Raw genomic sequence first — 27,771 nt, 5'->3', positions numbered from 1 at the left:
CAGATTGACTTTTCTAAACCTATTGGCCCTAACTTGCATATTAACCGTCTATGGGGTACAGTGTCAAATGATTTAGCAAAGTCCAAGTACACTGTATCAATTGCTACTCCACTGCCTACCTGTTTACTTACCGTATTTTTTGCCGTATAAGACGCACCTTTTCTTCCCCAAAACTGGGGGGGAAAGTTGGTGCATCTTATACGACAAATACCGTGTTTCTCCGATTTTTGATAAAATATTTAAAATAAGACACTCACCCGTGAATAAGACATCCCCCGATAGCCGATCCTGTGTGTGTCTCCTCGATGCTGGCTGCAGTGTGTGTCTCCTCCTGGCTGCAGTGCAGAGCCAAACTGAAACTAAGAAGCCGGCACACGCGCCCCCGCGATTCTGAACCAGGAAGCACGCTGCTGATCCCTGCCCTAAAGGAGTTACCCAGCCGTACAGTGGAAAAAAAGGTAAGTGAACAGAAGGGGATTATGAATGGCACAGAGTGATCAGAAGGGGAATTTGAACGGCACAGAGTGATCAGAAGGGGAATACGGTATGAATGGCACATGAGTGATCAGAAGGGGAATACTCTTTCAGAATCTTTTTTTTCTAGATTTTCCTCCTTTAAAATTGGGTGCGTCTTATATTCCAGGGCGTCTTATACGGCGAAAAATACAGGTACTTCCTTATAAAAAGAGAGTTAATTTGTTTGACAACTTCAGTCTTTATTGAGGCTATGCTGACTATCACTTTTAATATTGTTTTCTATCAGGAACTCCTCAATGTGGTTCTTTATCAAACTCTCTAGGACCTTTCAACTACAAATGTTAAACTAACCCGCCTGTAGTTACCTGGTAATGACTTTGCTCCCTTTTTGAAGATAGGAACCACATTGGCCTAACGGCAATCCATCCGTACCTTGACAGTGACTAAAGAGTCTTTAAAAATTAGAAATAATAGCTTTGAAATACCCGAGCTCAGCTCTTTGAGGACACGTGGATGTAATTTGTCAACTTAATTTTTCCCAGCTGTTTCTCAATCAGATCAATTCTGAGCCATTGTGACTCATTTAAGGCAGTGACATTGCTATTATGAAATATGTTAACCTTCCACCTTGCTACCACTCATCTTTTCAGTTACAATGTTTGTTTGTTTACAAGGAGTTATGAAAGTTTACTTACAGTTTTTGGTTACTTTAACGATTTTGCTCCTTTTGTTTTGTCAAACTCCTGTTTTTTCCAACTCCACTTGATTAAAAAGCTGTTTCACCAGCCAAGCAGTGAGCAAGCTCAAGGTGACCACTCCCCTTAGAGGTCAGCAGGGAAAAAGGAAAAAAAAAGCTATTTAAAACAAAAAATGACAGTCAAACAGACACAACTACTAAATACACAATATTAGAGTCCTGTTTTTTCCAACTCCAAACTAGTTGTTTCAAGCAAACATAAAGAATAGACTAGGGCCATGTCTGCTATAGAGTAATTTATGAGAATATTTTGCCATCCACTCACCCTAGTACCACTCGTCTATATTATAATAAAAAAAACTTTCAGATCCTTTTTCAGGAGTAGAGACTGGTGTTCCAGTGGTGCACTTAGGGTCCACTATTGTCATTGTGCCATTGCGATTTTCTAGAACTTGAGAAGTTCCCACTCATGGACAGCTAAATAAAAAGTATTTAATTTAGTCAGCAACAAAGAACTTTTACACTACTGCAGCAATTTACTGAAATAGGTGGCAAGTATTATGACAAAGGATGGTCAAACTTTCTTGGCCAGGCCTATAATTTAGGGATGGTTCCCATTAAGATTTGTAGATGGAAAATGTGGATTCACATAAGGGCACAACCTGGAAAGCAACGGTGGTTCCCTTTGCCTCATCCAATAATTTCCAGCCCCAGACTGCTGCATATCCTGGCGTGCTGCATGTCCTTGCTAATGTGGCAACAATGCATATGGCTGCAGTGGATATGCACACACAGATGCAGGCCAAAAAGGCAAGCTGATGGTGGCTGGTGCTGTGGTGTTGCACCACATACCTTAGTTTTGTATCTAAGTATTGCACCCATGGACCCTGACCATCAATTGAACCTGGATTACGCATTTCACCTGCTGCTTGCCCTTAACAATTCTTGGATTTAAACTATGTCTTTTACCTGTCGTCTATAATGACCTTTGCTCTGACCTGTATTACAGTGTCACATGACCTGACCATTGTTAAGATCTGGATTACACATTTTATTTGCCACCTGCTGTCCGCCTTGATCTCTGATGGGACCTGAATAAAGCCCTTTGCCTGCCTACTCCCTTGACCTTTTCTCAGATTTTACTTACCTGCCTGTGCAAAGCCTTGAGCTCAGCTGAATGTGGATTGCCTATCTGCATGATGTCAGTCTTACCTCAAATGTACTCAAATTACCTTCCAGACTGCCACAAGCCCTGACCTCTGCCTTACACCTTGCTTGCTCCCCGACCTTGCTTGTTAGATCCTGACTGTCTCCACGTTTGAGCCCCTCCATTCTGCCTCCTCAGGTAGTCGTGACCTGGTGGCACCTTGCAGTGAAAAGTCTGGTAACCATTAGGGTTACTGTCCCATTACCCCTTGCAGGGTGCTCTGGTGCAGACCAAGAGTAACTTGGACTTCAAACCTCAGGTTATTCCATGCTCACTTATTGAGGAGGGCCTAAAAGACTTTCAGTTACACTTACAAAACTATACCATCTGTAAACCAATAAAACTAAAACTGTAATACAAACAAACTCTGTGAATACAGCTGCCTGGTGCCCTACAATAAAATTTAGTGTGCTCCACATACCCCTGCAATCAATAGATAATACATTATAAAAAGTGCTGCACCTAGATACATGCATGCATGTATGTACTATCTCTCCTAATCTGTTTTCTAAATGTTGTATCTGTGCTTTACTGTTTTCTTAAATTGAAATAACATTTGTTATACCTTTACTGGATCAAATACATATAAATAGGTATGCATAGTGAATATATAAATATATATATATATTGTAATGGAAAATGATCTTCTAATGTTGGAATTGTTAATTAACTGATGAAAATGTGGTGGCAGTGTTTCTCATATCAATCATTCACATTCCAGCTCCTGTTTTAATCTTCCATATTGGAGCTGGGTGGAGAAAACATGGTGGTTACCTTAATTGATTTTACTAATCCCAACCCAGGTTAGAAAAAAACACCTACAAATTGTGCAACTGTTTTTTCAAAAAACACTTGTAGTAAAAAAGACTGAAGTGGCTCACGCTTACTAAAATTATTAAATAGGAAAATAGAAAATTAAAGTTTGGTAACATTTGGTCAATTACAGCACCAGGACTCCAGGCTGCATTAGCACAGCACTGTCATTTAGTAATGGGAGTTTAGCAGATAAACATTGTAAGGTTATCGTGATTGTCATTGATTTCCATTTGGACATCACAATTGATGCAAATTTACACAACTGAATGACATGATTAATGTTGTATATTTTATTAAGGGATTTTATTTATGATGTGTAAGTACTGTTGTTATTCAAGTTTAACATGGCAGTACCCAACTCCACGTGCCCTGTTTTTTTTTTGCTTTTTTTGCCACGTGTCCTGTTTTTTTTTTTAGTTGCCTATAAGCCTTAAAAGTTGAAAACATTTATTATCAAGATTGGAACCCTATGAAGTTCAATGGGATATGGCAAATCATCGGGATTATTTTGGCAAACCTGGCTAGAACCGAACTCAGCAGTTTATCTCATTTGACCATTTTGACATTGTCTGGGAATCAAAAATAGATTAATTTACACAATTTACATTTTTTTTAAAAACAAAGTCTGAACAGTGAACAATACGCAAATGATGAGAAGCTCATGTAGCAAAACAGTACATGTTACTGCTCACAAATGTTCCAAACACCTAATGCACTTTTAACATTTTTCTATTTTCATCTTTTTAAAGCAGTCATCTTTACAGAACACTGAAAATGGATCTGTTGCTATTTTCAAGCTGCTTCAAATTTTGATTGAACCGTAAACTCAGATGTCTTGTTTCACAGGCCACAAAAACTCTTTCGGTTTAATTTTAATTACCACTTAATTTAAACTTATTTTATAGCTACAAATTGGTTTGCTAAACTTACCATATAATATTCCAGGGAATATTGTTAAACGAGTCAGAATATAAGATAACTATTGCGTGTTTGCATATCAATACATCACAAACCATTTTAAACATATTTCAGAGGGTTATTTTTTTACTAATTAAACACGTAAATTATGCACTGCCTGCAAACCATTTATAGTTTCTGAACTATAAAATGTAATTGAAGCACAAGTCATATGGAATGTCTAATTGACTAGTTGGTCCTAATATATCCATGAGAAACATGCAAGTTATTATGCAGCTTGAAACACTTAAATCTATATTGTCAATTATCAAGATTTATTATACAACATTGACACTTTATGATAGATAAACTACCATAAAGCCATTAAGAACTATTACACTTAGTTTAGTAACATGAAAAAAATATATGTATATAAATATATTTGTAGTGTGGGGGCTTTTCTTGTATGGGGGGGGGGCTTTTATGACTTTTATGTATCATTGATTAGATTTTTTTTTACATTTTTTACCTAGATTTTTATTGACCACTAGCTTAAAATGTTGGCTTTTTTTCTGTGCATTCCAACCTTACCGTGTGATGATAGTAGATGTTTGGGTGCCTGTAACAGTGCATTATCTAAACATAAAAACTAGGCATAAGGAAGATATTTTGTAGAGTATGTTTGTATCTCACAATAAGAGAGAGGATGAACAATTGGCATATAGTTTGAGATGTAGTAGGTTTAGGTAAGAGCAGCACAATTTCTCAGAAGGTTAGCCGAACTTCCACCATTAGGCCAATTGCACTAAAATGTGTGTAAATAAAGTCACTTTACTTTTTATTTTTCCCTCCAATGCATTTTCTTATGAATTCAATGATAATGGCATTAAAATGCAGGTCAACACATCAATGTGCATTGTTGCACATTTTCCATAAATGTTGAGTGCACTTTATTTTAAAAGTTAGAAGGCATCATAATGTTTCGATGCATGATAGGCATCATAATGTTTGGATGTATGTTGATTTGCATAATAATTCATTTACATATATCATGATGAGGTCTTAACACATGTGCTAATTACATTATTAAAACATTATAGTCCTATCACCTATGGAAATAGAACTCATACCTTGTAAGTTTCAATGTTCTTGTGACTGTGGAATACTGTATAGCAACAGAACAGCATATTAAGTTTATATGGCTTGTTTCTTTGTCCAAGTCAGTTTTTCTCCATTTCTCTTACAATACAGGTGGTGTTTACCTCAAAAGGCAAGTCACAAATCTCAACTACACCCTCAGAGTAATCTCCCTAGGAACTCTCTAGATGCATAAGCTCTCAGACATTTATTAGTTCTCCAGCATAACCTTTGAGCAAAAATTCTTTAAACATGTGTCCCTAACTCATAATGTTAATCCCTCTGGCATTTACCATTAAAACTAATTAACAGAAGCTGGTAGAGGCAGTTTTACAAAACAGAAGGAATAACACTAAAGCTCAACTCAAGAAGGTAAAGAATGCATATATAAAGAACAAATATGGCTGCTGTCATTAAGATAAATAATCACAAATTACAAAGAAAGAAGGCTTTTAATTAAATAGCATACCATACCTAACAATTTACAATAAACTTACACACACACACATCTACATTAGTCAGTAACTTATTCATTTACTGAATGAGTCATCAGTTTGGAGAGGATACACATTCATCAGTAATGCAGGGTGATCCAGCAAACCTAGAAAAGATTTCCTAAAAGCCATTTGCTATTTGTTAACAAATGTTTTCAATCCTGGGCTAAATCCATTCAGGGCCATTAACAGGTTTCACATATGCGCAGCCCAACTTCCCTGGAATCGCATGTCCGGGAGCAGGCATGCACACGCTGGAGTTTTTCTTTAAAGGGACAGAGAATATTTTAATCTCACAGTAATGGTGCTACTTTGCTATTCAACATTCTGCTCTAAACGTTTGCCTGGACCTAAGTTTTAACTTTTTTTACTGTATCGCTGTCTTTATTTACAGGTTTTTTTTAAATAACATTTGGGGCACCCTATTTAAAAGGCGCATTCAGATTCCAATAAGCCTTACCACTGTGCCCAGAACCATTTAGTCAAAAGGTTTTGGGGTTAAAGCCTCAACCTTAAATAAGTGCTATTCATTGTTGGGGGAAAAAGAGGCCTCATTTGATCAGGAGAGGAGGGCTACACATTCCTGTTTACTCTTTTTTAGAGTATTCATGTTCCAAGTGACCTGATATGTGCAGGAGGTGGTGGGTCCATACAGTTTTCTGCCCTCCTTTTCTTTTTTTTTTATCCAGGTACAGGTCACACAGATTGTTTTAAAGCACCTAACAATTTATAGTAATCCTTAATGCTTCAGCCAGCAAGTGTTACCATATATGCAATAAGTTTTTCTGAATCCTAAAACACATTTTTGAATGAATGAAAGTGTCACATTTAAATGAAGAAACAGATTGTCATGAGCCTAGTACCAATGCATGTTAACCTCACTGACCCCTTGAGTGTGGCTTGGGGTGTAATTTTCAAGACCAAAAGCAGTAACCCTGAGCCACACTCAGGGTGGAATTGCAAGGGAGTTTAAAAATCCTACCTGGTTCCCATGTTCCAGCAGCGTCCTCCAGCAATGCTCGGCATCTTCTTCTCCTGGCGATGCCAGCCGGGCATCTGTGTAACCTGGCGATGCCTTGCCGGCATCTGCGTCCCCGGCGTGTGAGCGTTGAGGACACAAGGCCAGGTGAAGCAGATGCCGGCCGGGCATCTGGTCTCGAGTGTGTGGCTGGAGGCAGGACCAGGCAGGAAATGTAAAATACTAAGTATTTTTCAATGTACCGCTTTTACATTTAAATATACTTAGTATTCATTCCGCCAGGGAGGTTAAACCTAATTGCTCCTGCAAATACTTTAACTTTAATTTCCAGAGAACAACTGCAACTTTTAAATACAACATGCTTTTTATTTTTTTTTTTGGCACATGTTCCCTTAGGTACACCTGACTTTTGGCAGCATTTGACTTTTTCTTCCTGACCTTAAAAGTCAATATTTCTAATCACATTTCATTTTACACTGCACATTCATAGTTTCTCATTTTTGAGCGTTCTATCATTGCTTGTTGATTTTCCTACAGTATAAAAATAAATAAACAGATAGGAAATTAGAATTATCACAACTACCAAAGCCATATAGTAAACAGTTAACTACATTTAATTTGATTTGTTGAAAAAGTATACTGGCTTCATTTTGAATCTACAATTCTAGAAACAGATTTTGCAAATGATTTTCAAAATGCAGTATACCTTTTTAAACATTTTAGAGAAATTCTAGACATTTCTAGACAATTTTTTCTCTGCATAAAATTGGAAAAGTTTACAACTCTATACCCTTACTACACTGAAAAAACAACAAAGGTTCACATTTCCCCTATTTTTTTAAATAAAATAAATAAATAAATTACCATTTTGGTTGGCGATATACTTAAACCCCTTTAAGAATAATTAATAATAAAGAAAGAGAAATGAATATTATTTCATATTTTTTTCATGCTTATAATTCTGTATCATATAAAGGAATGTTGAATGGCTCGTTAACACAAAACATATGGTAGCTAATTTAGAAAGATAAAATATTTAGTACTACTGGACCTTGCAATAACGTTGATGTAAGTGGCATGCCTCATTTGTTATGTCAGCACTCCAAAGACCTAAATAAAACCGTAACTTAACAGTAAGAAAAAAATTATACTACCTGTTTTTATTTTCTTAAAGCAGACCTAAACTCAAATAATGAAGATTTGCTTTTTATAAGGAATTTCAACAGATGTTAACGGTGATCCTGAAAGATTTAAATTTTGGGATTAAAAAATCTTGTCAACTAATAGCAAATCATTTCTAAGAATTCCTTTCCAGGTTTTCAGCTATATCTGGGTTCTCTTAGGATAGTTTATATTCTCTAGTCTTAGAGAGCATCAATAAATTAGGTCCATTGTGTAGAAAAGGTAATTGTTTGTTACAGCCATCAGTCAATAGAAGTAAGTCCACCGTGTACCTTAATATCTGGCTAAAAGTCAGAGTTCCTGATTTATTAAAGCACTCCAAGGCTGGAGAGGATACATTTTCAACAGTGAACCTGGGTGATACAGCTAACCTGGAATGGATTTCCTAAAAAGCATTTGCTATTTATTAGCAAATGTTTTCAATCCTAGACTAGACCATTCCAGGAGTGCTGGATCACCCAGCTTCACTGATGAAAGTGTATCCTCTCCAGTTTTGGAGAGCTTTAATAAATAAGGCCCATTATAAACATTAGTTATCACCCATAATTCTCATTTTTTGCAGGCTCTTTAGAAAACATAGCATAGTGTCTTCCCTTACACACATGTTTGTGCACACCTTTTGTTTTTAAACACAAACATCTGTTTTTCCTATCACAGGATTTGTCCTGGAGCCACACATATTTTTAGTATTTCTCTACAAGACAGGTGTAAATGTAGTAGCCTATGGTTTGCAAAGGGTCAGTACATGCTTGGTTTATATCAAAATCCTGGCCTGGGGCTGGGGTTGGACAGCTCTACAGTTTGTAAAATAGACTACTTTCTGGAATTAATAACTTTTCCAATAATATTAAATTCATTGCCATATTTTTCATGCTGCTTGAGCTTTTGGTGATAACTGTACGTTATGTATGAGGCTCTCTACTAATCAAGCATTACTGTGTGTATTAGTGCATATTCTCTCTTTTTTTTTAAAGTAATACATTTTTACATTTTTTTATAGAGAAAAACCACATGCAGGTTTCAATGCTAGCATAATGCTAGTGTTCTAGCTATTCAACATTCGCAACTAGCTATGTTATTTTGAACAATTTACTTGCTTTTCATTTACTTACAGTTCAATCAAATCAACATTGATTGCAGTTTTCCCAACTAAATACCTGATTATGTGTAATAGAAGCATATATTTCTATAGATTGGACATTATAAATGTTATGTGTGAGAATCTATAGCAACTGTTTAAGTAATGGGTAAGAATGGAAATGTGTTCTTTAATAAATGACATTTGAGTCAAAAAGTATTTTGGGGTTAGTAGTGAGTTTGTGAATATGATTATGAACCAAGATATGTCCTTGATTCTTCTGACCTGTTACTTGATAACTCTTTTGCTCTTTGGCATTTATTATTATTATGAATATATTTACATATGTAAAGAAGACAAAAACAAGGGTACATAATGCTAGTGCAATAAAATGACAGCCATCTATTTTAAAAAACAATACAAATGAATATTCAAGCATGTGTTGATCAGTCACATTACAAATAGTCTATTTTGTGACTCACAGACCTTACAACAGCTCAGAACAATTAAAGATGTAAAAAGTTATCTTTAGAATAAAATCAATTGTCAAGGTGAAAGGAAAGAATCTGATTATAATTGTACATTACTCATACACTGATGTAACTGCTAATATACTGATATGCATTACAGGGTTGTGAAGACAAACACTGGTAGCAATATGACCTAAAATGTTTTCTTTCAAAAAGTACACAAACAATAAGTCCATTCCAAAGATGTGAAATGTAACATATCTTTTAGGTTGAACAATTCATGATTCAAGCAAGAATTTATCCGTTTTTTTAAACCTAATATTTAAAAAAAACAATCCAATGACCAGCAGACTTTGAAGGTTCAACAAGGAGAATTTGGGCTTTTCTAGCCTAATTTAAAATTGGGGGTCAATGTATTGCAGCTGCTGTGGGTAAAAGTTAGGAAAAGTGGAAAAACTATGTAGGAAATGATTTAGGTCAATAAGGAAATTGTGCTTTATTTCTGATTCATAGCCTTGTTGTTTTATTACGATTACCTTTTATTTGTGTTGATTAGGCCTTTTTCAGGTTTGGGGTACTCATAGCACAGCAATTATTTGTTTTTAACCATCTATTATTAAAACTGCCTGCTACGTTAATTATGGAGAAAAAAATTGTGTTAACAATTTGCCCCAAAACCACCTCACATGATATCATTCACATTCACTGTGCCTCCAATTAGATACCCGTTTTGAAAATGCATTTTATTACAAAATACATTAGCTACGTACCTGCTGTGTTTATTTTACATGTAGAATCTAAACGTATAGAGATACAGCTCTATTCAAAAACAGTGCATTTGTTTTTAAGCATGAGACCCTGCCCAATATACCTGGGTGACCTTGAAGATATATGTGAAATTTATGAAATAAACTAGAAACTATTCTGATAGATCTAGTGTTGTGATTTGGGGGTTTCAGTGTAAATATGTAAAACAGTGTAAAACAAATATTTTCTACCTAAAAAGTACTAATCTGTGAAGAAAATATTTTTTTTCTATAAATTGTTGATACTTGAGTTCCTCCATGCATGTTGATACCAGTAAGCCTGTGATGCCTGATGACGCCAGTTCAGCTGTAAACCTAATGTCTTTAATCACTCTTCTTGTTCCTTTCCAACTTCTAAAGTTTCATTTGTGTGTTATCTTGTTTGAAAGTAAGTTTCACATATTCAGTGTAGTTATACCACATTAATATGAATAAGATTCTCAACAATTTGACAGTATGTATGCGGTGAGCTATTGTAATATTATATATCAGTATTTCATTTTGTGGAGACATAATTATCTAACAAAGTCAAATACTTTTAACTTCCAAATGTATTTTATAATAACTTTAATATTCATTTAGATTAGTATTGCTCATTATCTTATGACACAGCAGGTACTTGTTTGTTCCAAGGTCATGTAAAAAATGAGATAAACATTATGACACGCACCTATAAGCCATAAACGTTTTGCAAAGCTATTCAGAAGGGCTGATGTTATGCAGAAGGAAATTTAGTTACTCAAACAATATACAGACTTTTTCCTGAATCCATTAAATGTTCACACAGTGCTTAAAGCAGAAAAAAACAGGTACAGGTAGGTATCATCATTTTGTAGAATTGTCCCATTACTGGAACACAACAAAAAAGTTTTATGACAAAGTTAGTATGATTTACAGTCAACAGACAGCAATAGAATTATCAATAATTTTTAAGCCACACAGGTAAACAAGAATACACACATTTTGCAATGTATCACATTACAAACCAAAAGAGCAATACTGTACAGTGTGTCATTTCCATAGCAACCAAGGAGCATATCCAATATATAAGAAATATGTTTATCATCATAATTCATGTCTACTGCTGGAACAATTCAACTTGAGGAAAGCATAACAAAGGTAATGTACATTGTAGATTAGATCACAAAATAAAAAAAAAGCTACTATATACAAAAAGTTGCCAAAAATCATTAATATTATTAATTATTAATAAAACTTATTTAGGTTACTATTAGGTATTTATTGAGGTAAATCATGTCTGACTCCAGTCTTTCTAAAAGTTTCTTTTTAATTTTTGTTGTAGATTTTGATAGACATTACAAAACTTCATATGAAACTCCAAAATATTGTAAACTAATAAAGGTTAACAATGCTAAGTGTATTTTGCAGTTCAGGTTGTAAATATGTGTCAGTTCTTTTAGAAATACATACATGATGCCATATTTACAGAATTATAACACTGGGAATCACGTTTTTTGTTGAGTTAGATGTTACACTTTTTTTTTTTACTAATTTTTGGGTGATGAATCCAGAAATGACCCCAGTTTTTTGCTATCACGTCCAGTTTTTACGATACAGGGTACCCTCCATTTTTCCTAAATAAACATACATATTTTACATACAATGAAAAAATAATGAAATAACTTGAATGTACTGTTTATTTAAATTTCTTTTGTACATACAAATGATTTATTATTACTCTAAGACATTTTTTTACGATAAAACATTTAAAAATTATTCGGGTAAACGGTTAAGGTAAAAATTACACTTATAGCTTTTCCTGGAGTGTTCTGTGTTAGGACTATCCCGCCGGATGCTCCAACAATAGTCAGCTATCATATGTACATCCCATCTACCCTGATACCGTCCTTCCATGACCTTGGTGGAATCATTCACCTTGCTCATCACGGACTGCACCAAGGTTTTCCGGGAAGTTAGAAAGATGGCTATGCAGAAAATTCACCTTGATGTTTATATTACAACCAAGCATTTTGTAGCTCTCCAAGAGTTTCTCGACAATTTCTGTGTAATTATTTGCTCGTGTGTTTCCAAGAATGTCCTTGACAATGGCTTTGAATGGTAACCAAGCATTCTTTTCGACTTCTGACATTGTCCTGATGAAATGTTCATCTTTCATGAGCTGCTGAATCTGTGGACCATCAAACACACCGGCCTTTATTTTTTAAAATGACAGGCTAGGAAATGCCAAAATGAGGAACTTGAAACAGTCTCCCCTAGTTGACAAAGCTTTAACAGCTTTCAACCATTGTACAAATGGCCCAGCCTACCTTAGTATTGTTACTGACCATGTCTATTCTTTTATGACAGCCAAGTAGATCACCATATTGTTTCCTAAAGCAACCAATCAGAACATGCTACATCATGCAAAATTGTTAATTCATCATTCTCCTGTGGTGCAGTCTCCTCTGGAGACATGCAAATGAACACCCTAACAAGAAGTCAAAACATTTTGAACAAAGGGCATTTTCTACACAGTTGGACAATAGATAATTTTTCTGTACAAAATTCTTTATTGACAGCCCTATTAAGTCTATTGTCTGCTGCTGACCAGAACTTTCAAGTGACCATGCTTGAATTAGCATTATGATTTTCCTATTGTGTCTCTGTAGGGTACTTATTTATATAATGCTGTCTCTTAGCTCCTTGCCTTCTATGTGTACAATGTATCTTTATTTGCTCCAGCAGGTATGTTTTCTCTTTTTGAATGACTTTTTTTTTTGGGGGGGGTTGACCTGCTAACATTTTTTTTTGCTCCTATATTGCTGTTGGGAAGACTGTCTCCCCTACAGGTAGCATAAAAAAGATCATTGGGGGGGGAGGGGGTCACTTAAACTGACCTTAAAGGTACAAGTTGCATATTACTCATGTGACCCCTAGCAACCTAAAGAGGAGAACTTATCATTAATTTGCCAGAATTATGGTATGGAAATAACAGTCAACATTAGAATAATATTGCTCTAGAATATTCCTATTATGGCAACAAGAAGTCTGTGTACTTTTCTTAATTAATCTTTTTTTGTTACACACTGCACAGGAAAACTTTTTGTGGGATATTTGTGATTTTAAGTGTAAGGAAGGTTTTCAACAATTCTTTATGTTTCCTTGACATTTGTTGGAACTAAACAAAACTTTAAAAGTTGCAGGTGCTTGCATTCAAGACAACTACTTGAAGGTCTTAGAAAGCTTTCCTTTTGTATGATGTGCAAATGAATGTATGCAATATGACTCATTCTAATCAGCATTCCATAAAAGCCACCTGCTCAAAGCTAGAGAAAAAAAAAAAAAAAAGAGAAAAATGAAGTAAACAAATACAATAAATCTATAGCATCTCATGAAAAATATTGTCTTTCCCTTAATTTATGATACTTATGATACCTGTATTCTGCGTATTGTAATAATTTGGACTAGAATTATTATTTTTAACCAAAACTGTCTATCTATCTATCTATCTATCTATCTATCTATCTATATATCTATCATATATATATATATATATATATATATATATATATATATTTGAAAGGGAAAGCTCCACAAAAAAATTGAGGCAGTGGGTTGTAGCTTGTCAAGGTATCAGTATCAGGACCCACAATGATGTGGCTTGGTGGGGCACAGGGCAAGTGTACATGGGGGTACATTGGTAAAACATGGGGTCGGGGAGGGAGGAAGGTGTGCGGTAGTGAAGGAGATGTGCAGAGGGGTTAAAGTCATGGAACACATGCACAGTGGATAAAGTAGTGAGACTGATGTGCAATGGGTACAATGGTTGGACATAAAAGTAAGGGGGGATTCAGTGGCAGACCAAATGTGCAAGGGGATGTAAAATGTGCATCAGGGGTACAGTGTGCACATGTATGCAGAAGGGGTAAAATGGTGGAAAAGATGTGAGGACAGTATAGTGTCCTGACCTGATATTTTATACCACATCGACTGCAGTACATTTACCACATTTGTGAAATATGCAATACAGAGATTTCAGCAAAGCAAAATGTCTCATTTATGCTTATCCTTTCTTAGTGTACAGCTTCAAAGTCAGCGTTCATTGTTTCCATCCCATCTGTTATCATAAGTATTTTTATATATATATATATATATATATATATATATATTGTTTTACTCATGGTTTTCTTTCCTCATCTGTGTGTTGTGCTTTCCTATTCACATGTGGATATGTTTATTTATTTTCAAATTGAAGTCAGTTCATGTTTGAGGACTGATCAAAGAGATAATGTGTAAAAAAAACATTTTGTAATCTTGTTACAGAAAGCTCAGTGTAATAGGTCGTTTGTATGCATACCTTATTAACATTTCAAAGTGTCTTCCTATTAGTCATAGGAGGGAGCCACAAGATCATTACATTAGGTTCATTATTAAATGGCACAGTTAATTTCCTTATTTAAAGCAACTGCTTCACCTTCATTTGGACAATTTGGTGTATGCCTGTAGTGTTCTGAACATATGTACCGTGTTTCCCCGATTTTAGGACATCCCCATTAAGTAAGCCACCCCCGATTTTTAAAAAAATAATGAAAATAAGACACTCACCCGTTTATAAGACAGCTCCAGATGGGCATATTTTGGCATTTCAAAAAATATAAGAGAGTGCCTTATAATCGGGGAAACAGGGTAGGAACTAAGTTTATCTGTATATTTCCTTCAAGTTTTGTTTTTCTGTTCAATTCTACAGTATATGCAAATATTACCATTTAAAAAGCATTGTAATGTTCCACTGCATATTTTCTACATTTTACATACTTAGTAGTAAATATGATATCCAAGAAACATTCACTTCAGGTAACCAATCACTGCAGTTTGTAACACATGCACTGGGAGGATATATCTGCAGTACATGTTTGGTGAATATCACATTTACTACCTAATAGATAAACCCCAGCAACAGAATTAACAAACAGTAAACGAGGTAGGTTTAAAAAGATCACTTAGCGCATAGCATGACATAAAGTAAAATAATTTGATTGAATTTGATTATTACAATATGCAAAAATTACAGTAAATGCACTTTGAAGCTAAGTTACTGCACCTTTTCTCCACAAGATGTCTCTGCTATACCCAGAGAAAGCAGTATATTCTTTTTTAATGTCTTAGCACAAGATATTGGTATCTAAGGTGATAAATCTTTTAGTTAAACCTAAAAGGGTGAGTAAAGGTGCTGCTACAAAAAAATAATCCTTAGGTCTACACTCTACTATCAGAAATATATAATAATAATAATATATACATATAAAAAATATATATTTTAAAAGTATAAAACTTTTTGCAGTCTATAAATTCAATTTGGTATACATACCGGTATATTCAGGACCAGAAAAACATAAAAATAAAAAAAAATTTTTTTTTTTTTTTTTTTTTTTTTTTTTACAAGACAATTAAAAACATAATTACTAGTAGTATTAGTATTAATACTGGTATTATTTATATTGTCACTTTATCTTGCTTTCAAAATGACAAACTACCACATTTATCATTCTGCCCCTATAGCTTCTTGAAATCCTTACATTTACATTGTGACAGCACAGTTTGCAATTAAAGATAAAATACAATAAGGATTTTTTCAGACCCATTGTGTAAAACTACATGGCTCGCAGCTAGGAAACCTCACCACTGGTAATCAAATTTGCACATGGCTGCAATCGCACATAGATATTCTGCAGCCACATACATTTGCATGCAAACCAATGGTCCCAAACCTCTCCTGAACACTCACATGGGAGAAGTTGAAAAAGTGGTTGAGCCCACAGCAGAAGGTTGCGGCTCATCACAGGTCTATTATGGCCCTTAGTAATGAAAATTATGTTTCCCCTTTCAAAATGGTATACAGTTTTTTAATTCTTATTAGACCTTCATCATGACAAAATAAACACATTCCACTGTAAACAGTGGTGTAAATGCCAAATTTTCAAACAAGGAAAACAATGAACCAAAAGAAGAAATAGATAAAGAGTGGTCACTTCAAGTTCACCCACTAGGGAATTAAACATATCCCAGATATAAAACCCTATAAAACATAGCTGATCCAGGGAAAGGCACAAAAAACCCTGGTACAATTTTTCTACAACAGGGAGAAAAATTTCCTCCTGATTCCATGAGGCAATTGGATGTTCCCTGGATCAACAGTCACTGTTATCCTGACTTAATACCCAGTTACATTCTGTGCTTCTAGAAAAGCATCCAGCTTTTTTTCCTAAAGCAATCTATAGTAGTTGCTGAAACTATTTCCTGAGAAAGCTGATTCCACATTTTCACAGACCTTACAGTGAAGAACCCCTTCCTTATTCAGAACTTCTTTAGCTCCAGACACAAAGAGTGCCCTCCTGTTATTTGTAGTGATCTCAAAGTGAGTAATTGTGAAGAGAGTTCTCTATATGGACCATTTCTATATTTATACGTTATACATTAAACGTCTCTTCTCAAGGGAGAATAGATTCAGTTCAGCTAATCTCTCCTCATAGCTGAGCTCCTCCATTCCTTTTATTAGTTTAGCTGGCACTCTCTCCAATTTCATAATGTCCTTTTTGTGAAATGGTGCCCAAAACTGGACTGGATACTGCAGATGTGGTCTGATCAATGCTTTGTACCAAACCAGACCCCCTCTTCCTCCAAATCTGAATGGCCAGGAAAAGGAGTGTATGGGCACCATCCTTTTGGCCATACTAGGTTTTACCAGTGGTGGAAAGGGTCATCCTTAGAAGAGACTGACTAATGACCTCTTCCCTACATTTTGATCCCATTATTTTGGGGACCTGCAGGTAGGGAGCTCATCGAACTCTACATGCTTTCCTTAATAGGAGGGCCCCCAATTATCCTGTACCTCTGAGTACAGGGGTATTCAGGGTTACTTCAAGCCTGTAAAAATGGGTCTGATTTATTAAAGCTTTCCAAGGCTGGAGAAGATACACTTTCATCAGTGAACCAGGGTTATCCAGCAAATCTGGAATGGATCTGGTCCAGGAATTAAAATATATGATAACAAATAGGAAATTACTTTTTAGATGTCCATTTTAAGTACACTGATGAATGTGTATTTTCTCCAGCCTTTGGGAGCTCTATTAAATCAGGCCCTATGGCTCTGCCATCGTCTGGCAGCCAAATTGGTCGTCTCATGGTGAAAGCAAGGTAGCCAAGTATCTAAAATTAAAGACCCTTTGGCAATAATACTTAGCTTATTTTCAGCACCATATCTGGGCTAGACTCAGAGGCAGCCACCCTAGACACAAAAAAGTACGGGTGGTGTGGGGGATGCACCTTTAATGTGTTACATTTTAAAGCCTTAATAACCTAATCATTTACTTTAGTAAACCCATATCAGTTTATAATACTTTCCTTCCTCCCCTTCTTACTTAGCTCTTTCTTTGCTTCCTTTTTTAGTCATTAAAATTTTAACTGTTTTGTTTGTTGTGTCATTATTTAATGTTGCATAACAAATATGCCAATTGTTTTGTCAATAACTTTGCCCAAGACTAATTATAGAATTAAATTTGTACGTATGGATTTACAGTAAGAGACTTTTTGTCTCCTTGTCCATATATAACATAGGGGACAGAATTTGGCTTCCAATACCTACCGTATAATACAGCTCAGAATCAGCACCTTTTCAGGCAACCACAGTACAACGAGTGACACTTAGCTATTATCACCATGCTTGGTCGCTAAGTCATTGGCTTAAATCACTGGCTGTTAAAAGGGGGTCATAAGGTTGTCTTTGGCCTTTTCAGAGGAAGTGAAAAATGTTCTAAGGAGCAGGTTGGCAGGCACAGGCAGAACACTAAAGAGAGGCCTGCAGCAGGGGGACTAGGCGTAAGGCCGGCATGACTAAGTGTTTTGGGCAGCCCCCATCTTCCCCCCCCCCCTTTTTTTGTCTTTGTCGGGCCAGAGGTTTGAACGGAGGTTCAGTCAGGGGATGAGGTGAAGGAGAGGGCAAAGGGGGAGGGTGTGATTAGCACGAGGCATGGTCGCATGCAGATGGGAGGAGAATGGAAAGGGTTAAGTAAGAGGGACAGTCACAGAGAAGGGACAGTTTTTTGCTGGAAAAGAAATTCCCACCCACCCTCCCTGTTTTAAGGAGCAGGGTTAGGTGATTGGCGGTTGGGGTCTAGGGGGTATGAGTCCGGTTGGTAATTGGGTAGGGCAACCCGTTGGTAGGGTGCCCATTTAAATGGTATTATGGTGGGGCCCCGGAGGTGGCGCGAGGGCGCTCAGGGGCCGGTGTATGGTAAAACAGTTTTGGTGGAACGGACTCTACCTGGTTCCTAGACCTGCAGCTTGGAAGAAGAAAACTGGAGTGTGGTGGTGTTATAGTGCAATACTGCACAATATATTGGGGTTGGGTTAAATTTGATGGTGGTAAAGTTATTGGTTGAAAAATGTGTTATTATAAATTAAAGTTTTGTAAGAGTATAAGAAAGTTGAAAATTAGTATGTTAATTTATGTTAATTAAGATAATATGTATATTCATAAAGCTGGTTATTATTACAAGTATTTATGATTATTTATGGTTATTTATTGTTATTTATGTTGTTATAATAAACGGCTGCTCGCCAGCCAATTTAAACCCAAGGAAGGTGTCTGTGAGTTCTTGGGGGGGGGGGGGGTAGGGGTGATATGTGTTGGCTGGTGGGCATTGGGTGGTTATAGAAAATGAAGTTAAATTTGGGGGTGGGGGTTTATATCATTCATTGTTATATTGTGGGTAGGGGTTTATGTGTCAAGGGGGAGTGGGGGTGTCAGATCCAAACTACTTTGTCATGCATTAAAACTGCTATAATGACGTTTTATATTACAAATATAAAATTGAAAAAAATTGCCAAATAATACCCAATTAGGATTAGAAATCTATTCCAGGTTTGCTGGATCACCCAGGACCCCCATTTTCCAGTCTTGGAGAGCTTTCATAAATCAAACCCTGTAGCTTATTTTTTCAGATTACAAAATATATTGCATTACTTTTAACAAACAGTATTTCTTGAAATGTGTGAAATGATCTGCTTGAGACATATTGTTCATCATCACTTTTATTTCTACACGTTATTAGGAGGATTGCCAGAAGTGAGAAAGATGTCAAATGTGATATCTCAAAAACATCACTATATTTCCACTAACCTTACTGTTGGATAATCAGTTCTATACCGGTAGAAGTCATAGATACCAGGTACCAGTAATTTCAACAGTCGCAATTAAGATAGTTGATATGAACTCTCTTAATTATTTTTCTGTCAAAATTATTTTCTATTAGGAATTTTTTTTGTGTTTATTTTTTTAAAGCATAGAATGATTCTCTGCTGTTGCAGCCAGCTACATCTTATTCCATCTAGTTAGATTTTTTTCAGCATTTCATTATTGGCACAATGTTGCATTTAGGTTTAAGAGTAATGAAATCAAAGCTTTTTGCACTTAGTATACTCCCTTACAGATAAAAAAACAGTTTTATTGTTCTTTAGGAAAGAGTTATTTTATAACTATACAGATTTCTCATCAAATACACTGCACTATCTAGGGTTTTACAATCTTTGTCTTAATTGTCTTAACTGCATATTTTTAAATGGTAAGTACATTGACTGCATTTTATATACTTTACTGTGTTAGTGCAAAGCTTTCTCTTTTACTGAAGAAGCATTTTTACTAAAAACATATAAAACATATAAAAAATATATTAAAATAAACCTCTGACCAGGAAACAGACATAAACATATTTTTGTTAAACAGTAAATTAACTTCAAAACAAGACCTCACTAACACCTGTAGCTGCACTATGGAGACATTGTGCATATAGATATCATAGATATTTTCTTTCTCAAAGTTCAAAACAGAGGCACTGAATTTGCATCCCATCTCCTCTGGCTTTTTCTGGCCAGGATGAATTCAGGATGAATTATTACACAGTTCTTACAGCTATAGAGGTTAGCAAGAGCTTGTTTTCATGCTAATTTTCATCTTGTGAACAAACCTGTAGAAGTTTTTTTCTGGATTGTGTCAGAACTGCACTAGTAAAGACTGATTTGATGACTAATGAGGTAATGTTCAAGAGGCAGAGGAGGGAATTATGAAAGAATAGTTTTCAGAATGACTGGTTCTCTCCAACACTGGCAACAGAGTGCAGCATGATTGACATCACCAAATCCCACATTTTGTAATAGAGGCAGTCAATGGCAATGTGCTTTAGATCTCACAGTGGTGGCACAGCACCATAAAACCTATATGTGCATTGCTGTTCTCCATGAGGAATTCAAGACAAAAGGTTAACGTTTATAGATCACTGCTTAGGCACATATACCATTTCTAAATGTTTTCTATGAGATTTCATATATTCTTTGTCGATTATAAAAATCGAATGGTTATAACCTGACCACATCATAACCTTGAAGATTAAGGATGAAAGATTCTGCCTTAAGCAACCATCTAGATGTGCCTCAAAGTGTTTATGCTCTGGAACTCAAACTTTTTTATTTTCATTAAGTAAAAGAATAGTTTATTAAACAATATATTCACCTAAACTTCATGACAAGCAGGCTTATAAGGCCAAGTACACATGACTTGGGTAGCTCCTATGGCCCCAAACCCTCCCAAGCCACCCCAGCCAACCCCCACTCTCCTCCCCCACAAAAAAAACATACAACTATATTGGAAAAATTTGGCTCAGGTCAGCCGTTTATTAACAAAATTCTTATAAAACATTTATTGCATTTTGCAAGTTCAATACCATTTTTTTGCAATAAATCTTTATTGATTTTTAGTGAACATACAAATAATAAACAACTACAATAGTAACATGGCAAAAAATGGGATGATGATTGCAGAGTTCAAGTACATATACTCCCGGAAGACATAAAGAACCACATTGATTCTACACAAGACATAGAAACCAAGGGGACGGGGGGGGGGGAGGCAGGTCACCCAGTTGACTAATATAATCTACTGGTGTCATTTTTCAATAGCACATCTATATCTATACAGACAGCAATGAGCGGTCCCATCCCATAAGCATATTGCCCCTGATTCATCAAGCAGAATCGGATGATTGCTCGCGCATTCGTATTCGTGATCCGAAATCGTACGCCGTTGCGCTATTCAGCAACTGAAAAAGCTCGCGGCCGGAGCCGCGCATCTCCGGCAGCTTTACACTGGCGAGCTTGCATTAAAAGTCACTGTTCCCCTAAAAAAATCATTGCTCATTATTATGAAGGCAGGAATCCGGCTGGCAGTGAGGAGGCGAGTGTACGCGCACACTGGAGTCCGGACCGCGGTAAACCGCGATCGCTGGCCGCGCGTACTTTCGCGCTTCCAGCGAGCGCGGATTTTATTGATGAATCAGGGGCATAGTATTCAATCCACGGTGTCCATCTTCTGAAATTTAGGTACAGAATCAGTGATTAAGGCACTCATCTTTTTATTCACCGAAAACCTACACATTTTATTTTTAACTTGCTCTAGCGTGGGAACTGCTGACCACCAGGCTTTGGGTAGCACGATTTGGCTAAAGTAAACAGGTAGGTTAACAATTTAAATTGATCATTGGTGCAAACCGATGGTTTCAAGTTCAAAAGAGCCTCCACAGCACGCTTAGAAAACGGGCGGCACACAATAGTGTATGTCCAGAATCTCTTCACCTTGGGACAATCTCACCAAATTTGATATAAAGTTCCCGCTGTTTTACAGCCCCTAAAGCAATCGCCTGAGCAAGCTCCAGCATCTGTCGATACCCATTGAGGAGGTTGGTCTTGGGCATAGTATGCTAGGAGAGGCGTTACCTGCGTAGCAGTGTATTACGAGCTTAGGTGTGGAACAGAAAGGTCCCCAAAATTCCACAGCCGGAAGAGAGTATGCCTAGGACAATGCGGGCGTCTGGCACCCCATATAAACTCCAGCATTTCACGTTGCAGTAATTGCATAAGGTTAGCAGGTATAGCGATTGCTAAAACCCCTATTGGGTATAGAAATTTATGTAGCCATGACACCTTTATTGATGCTATGTGCCCTAGCCACAAGATTTTATACTGTTTCCAGGATTCAAGTAGTCCAAAAAGATTTCTCAGGGATGTTAGTGGAGCACAGGGAGTCATATAAATGCCCAAATAGCTGAGCCTTTTCGACTCGCATTGGAAAGGAAAGGACTCTTTGATGGCCCCCACCGTTTTCTTGTGGCAGGGTGATATTGAGTGCGTTGCATTTAGAGTTATTTAGCTGGATCCTGGAGAACACTTGGAAGTGTTGTAAAACCTCCATCAAATTAGGCGGGAATACCAGTGGGGCAGTCAGACTGCGAAGGATGTCATCTGCAAACAGGCAAAGCTTGTGCTGCTTGCCATTCACCTCGAGGACCTGAAAATCTCGGTTCTCCTGAATGGCTATTGCCAAGGGTTCCACTGCCAATGCAAAAAGTAGAGGTGACAATGGACAACCCTGCCTGGTACCCCTGCCTATAGGAAAGTATGAGGAGGGGTATCCCATGTACTGGATAAAATCTTTAGGAGAGGCATAGGGAGAGGTTACCCATGCACAAAAATTTGGACCAAAACCCCATTTTCCCAGGAGGGACATAAGGTATGGCCAAATAGCAGAGTCAAATGCTTTACAAATATCCAAACTAAGGAGAAATGCTGGAGTGTTTGTTTTCTGGCCTGATGAGCAAGGTGTAACACCTGTCTTATGCTAACCCCGGCTTGTCGCCTGGGAATAAACCCAGTTTGGTCCGTGGATACAATATCACCTATTCCCCTGCCCAACTGGGCTGCCAAAATTGCAGCCAGGAGCTTAGCATCCAGGTTGAGGAGGGAAATCAGCCTGTAGTTGAACCAAGCTGTCGAGTCTGAGAGAGGTTTAGGCAACTTTCAAATAGCTGCATCAAGAGTACTATTATCCATGCTGCCACCCCAGGGAAAAGCATTGAATACCTTTACTAGATGGGGTCCCAGCTCATGTTGATATTTCTTTTAATACATTGCCGTGAACCCATCTGGTCCCGGTCGCTTGTTGGGCTTAAGTCTCTTAATAGCCTGGGTAACTTCAAACAGGGTAATGGGAGCTTCCGTAGTCTCTTGCATAGTTGTAGATATGGTAGGCAGGGATAGGCATTCCAGAAACCTGTCCATTGCGGCCTCGTCAAAAGATTGAGGTGTCTGATATAGCTTGCGCAAATGTGTATGGATCTCCTGCAGTATATGTACAGGATTAATAGTAAGGCCTATCCCATTAACTTTGAGTATGAATTAAAGCGTTGGTCGGGGTGCCTCAATCTGTTCTCCAACAGCGTATGCATTTTGTTACTGTACCTATAGAATTTGTTTTTAGACCACCTCAGCGTCTTTTCGGTCAGAGAAGCCTTACAGAAATTCAGCTGTGTCTGAACCTCATCCAACTGATATTCACGTCCTGGTTGGGAGTGGTTATAACTTGAGTGTGTACCTTCGCGCATTTGGACTCTGAGCCAAATTTGCAATGTGTTGTTTTTTAATTCGTGAAGCAATGAGACGACCCCGAACCACCGCCTTATGTGCCGCCCAAAGCGTAGCTGCTGAGGTTGCAGGCTGTTGATTAAGGGAGAAATAGTCAGAAAGGTTCACCTGGAATTTTTGATTAACTACCGGGTTACTAAGCAAAGAGTCATTAAGCGACCACCTGTACGAATCAGGCTTCAGGTATACAGAAAAGAGGGTGGCCTGGACTGTGTCGTAGTCAGACCACAGAACTGCTAGAATGCTACAGGACTTGACCAGAGGTAACGCCTTCTGATGCACCAAAATATGGTCTATGCAGTTCTTGCCATGCATCTCTCAACATCTCAGATCTAAATAATTCAAGCAATGAGCTAGAGGAGGTGGTATCCCTAGGTTAAGCAGGCGTAGTACACACAACCTTCCTAACCAGCCATGACATCAGAGTGGCATTAGTATCGTCACATAACACCAGAATACCCTGCACATGTTTATGTAATATTTGCATAGGATGGGTAAAAAAAAAAGATGGTTATCAAAAAGTGCATAGTAAGACACTAGGGTTACTTTAACATCATTTAAGATACTGACAGGGATCAAATAACGGCCTTCCGGGTCGGCCACTTTAGCATTTAACTCAAAAATGACAGTTTTTCGAAAACCAATAAATGTGCCTCTGCGTTTCCCTATTGCATTGGCCATATGCAGCGTAGGATAAGATATATAAAATAAAATATCTTGGTATCGGAAGGCCTGTGACCCCTTAGCCGGAGAGTTAAATCATTGCATGTTGAGGGAAAGAATGGTTACCACCATTGTAGCCACATCGGAAAAGGACAGGGAAGTTCAGCACCATCTGACACCTCTGGGTGGTTCTGGGCTGAGGTTCACAAAGCATGAAAAAAGCTTTAGCTTCCGCTGGAGAAGTAATGGCTTACATCTTGTCCCCATATGAAAAAAGCAACTTAAAAAAAAAAGTGGTAGCCCCAACGATGTGCAATCCGCTGGTTCTGAAGAATTTGTAGAAAAGGCTTCAACTCTCTGCAGTGCTGGATGGTCGCCAGTGCCAAATCTACAAACAAGGGGCTGCCCTCATCAGCATTTCCTTCATACGTAAATGATGTAACTTCACCACAATACCTCTTGGGGGACCCTCGGGCTTAGGCCTTGCGAGGGTGCGGTGTACCCAGTCAAGCTCCAATCTCTCCATGAGTATCTCAGGGCATAGTTCTTGAAAAAGACCAGTGACCGTAGCGTTAAGATTACTTATGGACTTGTATAGGTAGACCACATATGGAGGTTAGAACGCCGGGACCTATTTTCTTGATCCTCTAGCTTGTGATGTAATAACAGTACCTCTTGTTTCCTCATGACCCTCCAGGACCATTGTTGCATTATCCATGCGCCCTTCTAGTTGTGCTGTGCGTTTGTCCAAATCTCTAATCTCTTTAGTAAAGTGTTCAGTTATTTTCATAGCTGTACTTTCCAAAGCTGAATGCAGCATTGTTTGGAACCTGTTAAATAGATTCTCTGGATCTGGCAGTTGATGCTGTGTAGCTAGTGGTGTGGACGGAGGTGTCATGTTCTGCAAGGCAGGATGGTAGACCCTCTGAATCACCAGCTCTGTTGGCTTCCCGGTCTTCACCAGAGCCTCTGGAGGTGAGGGTGTTGCACTGCAGGCAACTGCCAGGTCGCGGCCCCTGTGTACACAGAGGCAAATGACTGGTGACACACAGGAACAAGGCGTGGTACCAGAACAAGGGACAAAGGGTAGTCAGACAAGCAAGAGGTCAGGGCAGGCAGCGATCAGGAGTAGTCAAGGTCAAGCCAAGGTCGATACACAAATAATCAGGAACAACAGGATCAAACAACAGGGACCTGGAAGCAGAGCCAATCGAACTCCTTGTTCAGGCGACTTCCTGTTGCCAGTCACTTCCTTATATGGAGAGGGTCAGGTGATGGATGAAAGCCTTGTGCCCTGCTGGCACCTTTCCCTACCACCAGACGGAGTGCTAGAGACGAGCAGGGGTATCGCATCTGTGGAACACTCTACTCCTCTGAGGTAAGGAAGTAGCTGACTGGGAGTCACATGATCTGGACCAGGAAGTGAGCCGGGGAGAAGATCCCTGAGCAGATGGGTGACACTGAAGAGTTTACAGACCCCCTGGTCCTGCGGGGATCTGTGACAGGAGGGCTCCCCACAAAAATATCCGGCTTGCTAGAACCTTCACCTCTCTCCTGATTCGTGGCAGGGTAGGAATCCACCATCTTGGCTGACAGGCGGGCTAATGCTGCGTTCACTTTCACGTAAGATTGCTGGCGTTTGCTGTGGGTAGGCATCTGAAACTCAAGGGTTCAGGGTTTTCTGATGGGGACAAGAGTAGATCGTGCCTGAAAAATTGGTATTAAAATTGTCTTTTTTAGCCTGTTAGAAGTCTATTTAGCATGCTGACAACGCAAGAAGGGGAAGAGAGGGCAGAATGCTGTTTCCCTATAATCATAAGTAAAATTTGTCCAGCTGCTGGTCATTTTTACATAGTTATATAATTTTTCTTTTAAACAGAATCATGTATCACTCTTAAAACTACTTGAAAAATGTATTTGTTTTTAAACTACAAGAAATCCGATTGGGGTGCTGCTGTGTTTAAATAAGCTACAGTGCTCAGCTTCCCATTCAATTTCTTCACTGTAGTTTGCCTAATATTCCTAAAAATAGCTAGAAAAAACTAATAAGATTCACCTCCCACAGAGTTCAGTGGGATTCATTGCTTTGTTCTGGATCACTGAATTTTAGGCAGTATTTGCCGAACCTATGGTGAATCAACCCAGGCAAATTAGCTCATCGCTATTAGTAAGTCAAAGCTGATATGGAATCTTAGTGACTGGGTTTACATTTACATTATAAGATCAGATACAAAAGTGATGCTACCTTAGAATAGTCTTTTTATCTCACAAAGATATACTTTTTGTTGCAAAAATTATATTATATTTATAGGAGGTGGTAAAATTTTGGCACAAACGAGACTCATTGCAACCCAGTAATTTTTTTACTGAAATCAGGAGCACAGTTTTTATGGTGCACAAATAATTCTAAAAGGATAATAAATTAATGATTTCAATGAACAGATTCTGATCAGGCATACTTCCTTAAATTCTACATGGCATTTCAAATTTCTTCTGTAACATCTGATCTGCTTATCATCAATGCTTCATTTCTATGAAAAATGCAGTAGGGCTGCCATAGACATTGATTTTGTTATATTTCCATTAAAAGCCACTAAACATGCAAACTTTAAAATTCTGACAACCTAACAGCCAACAGTTTCAGTTACAAAGTTACTAAATCATTTTACATTCATGACACATAATTCCTAAAGGCAAGCATGAATGTGCTCATCCAAAACAAAGGAATAGACCTGCTTTAAAGCCATCCTTACTAGTAACACATATGTTTTTGCTCAATAACATTTTGCTGCTTTGGTTGCTGTGTCTGAAATGATAACAAAATTAACACCTGAACTATTCTTCCCCCTTATACACAACAGATATAATTGTAATATTTTCCTTTGCAGGTAAATATGACTGTATTGTGTTTACCCTACGCATCCCAACAAATTAAAAAAATAGATACAGAGTTAATAGTGGCCAGGTTTTCCTAAATGTGATACAGCGTTTTTAGCCTAGTACTCATGAGTAGTAAGTATCCCAATCATCCCAATGTGCAATTTTTTTTGTGTTACTCTTTAGCAAGGCTGTGGCGTACTCCAATGGACAAACATTCTTAACACATTTATATACAGTAGGTCATCCATGGAAGCTGCTACAATATTATGAGAGAAAAGAGTGTGAGTTTAGGTAGGGCAGTTATCAGGAAGCCCATTAGATGGGTAAGGGGGTCTAAAGTTATCGGATGATGTGTGATATCTGAGCATTGTTGATTGACTTGTTTCCAATAATCTCCATGTGGGCATCTTGCCAACATTTAATTTTAAACAGTTAGTGGGCCGAGGCCACTTACTTTTCCCCATTGGGTAACCTATTAAGCACCAATAATGGCTCATTGG

Source organism: Pyxicephalus adspersus, chromosome 5, assembly GCF_032062135.1.
Source record: "Pyxicephalus adspersus chromosome 5, UCB_Pads_2.0, whole genome shotgun sequence".
NCBI classification, from domain to species: domain Eukaryota; kingdom Metazoa; phylum Chordata; class Amphibia; order Anura; family Pyxicephalidae; genus Pyxicephalus; species Pyxicephalus adspersus.
Note: the sequence above shows the minus strand (reverse complement) of the source record.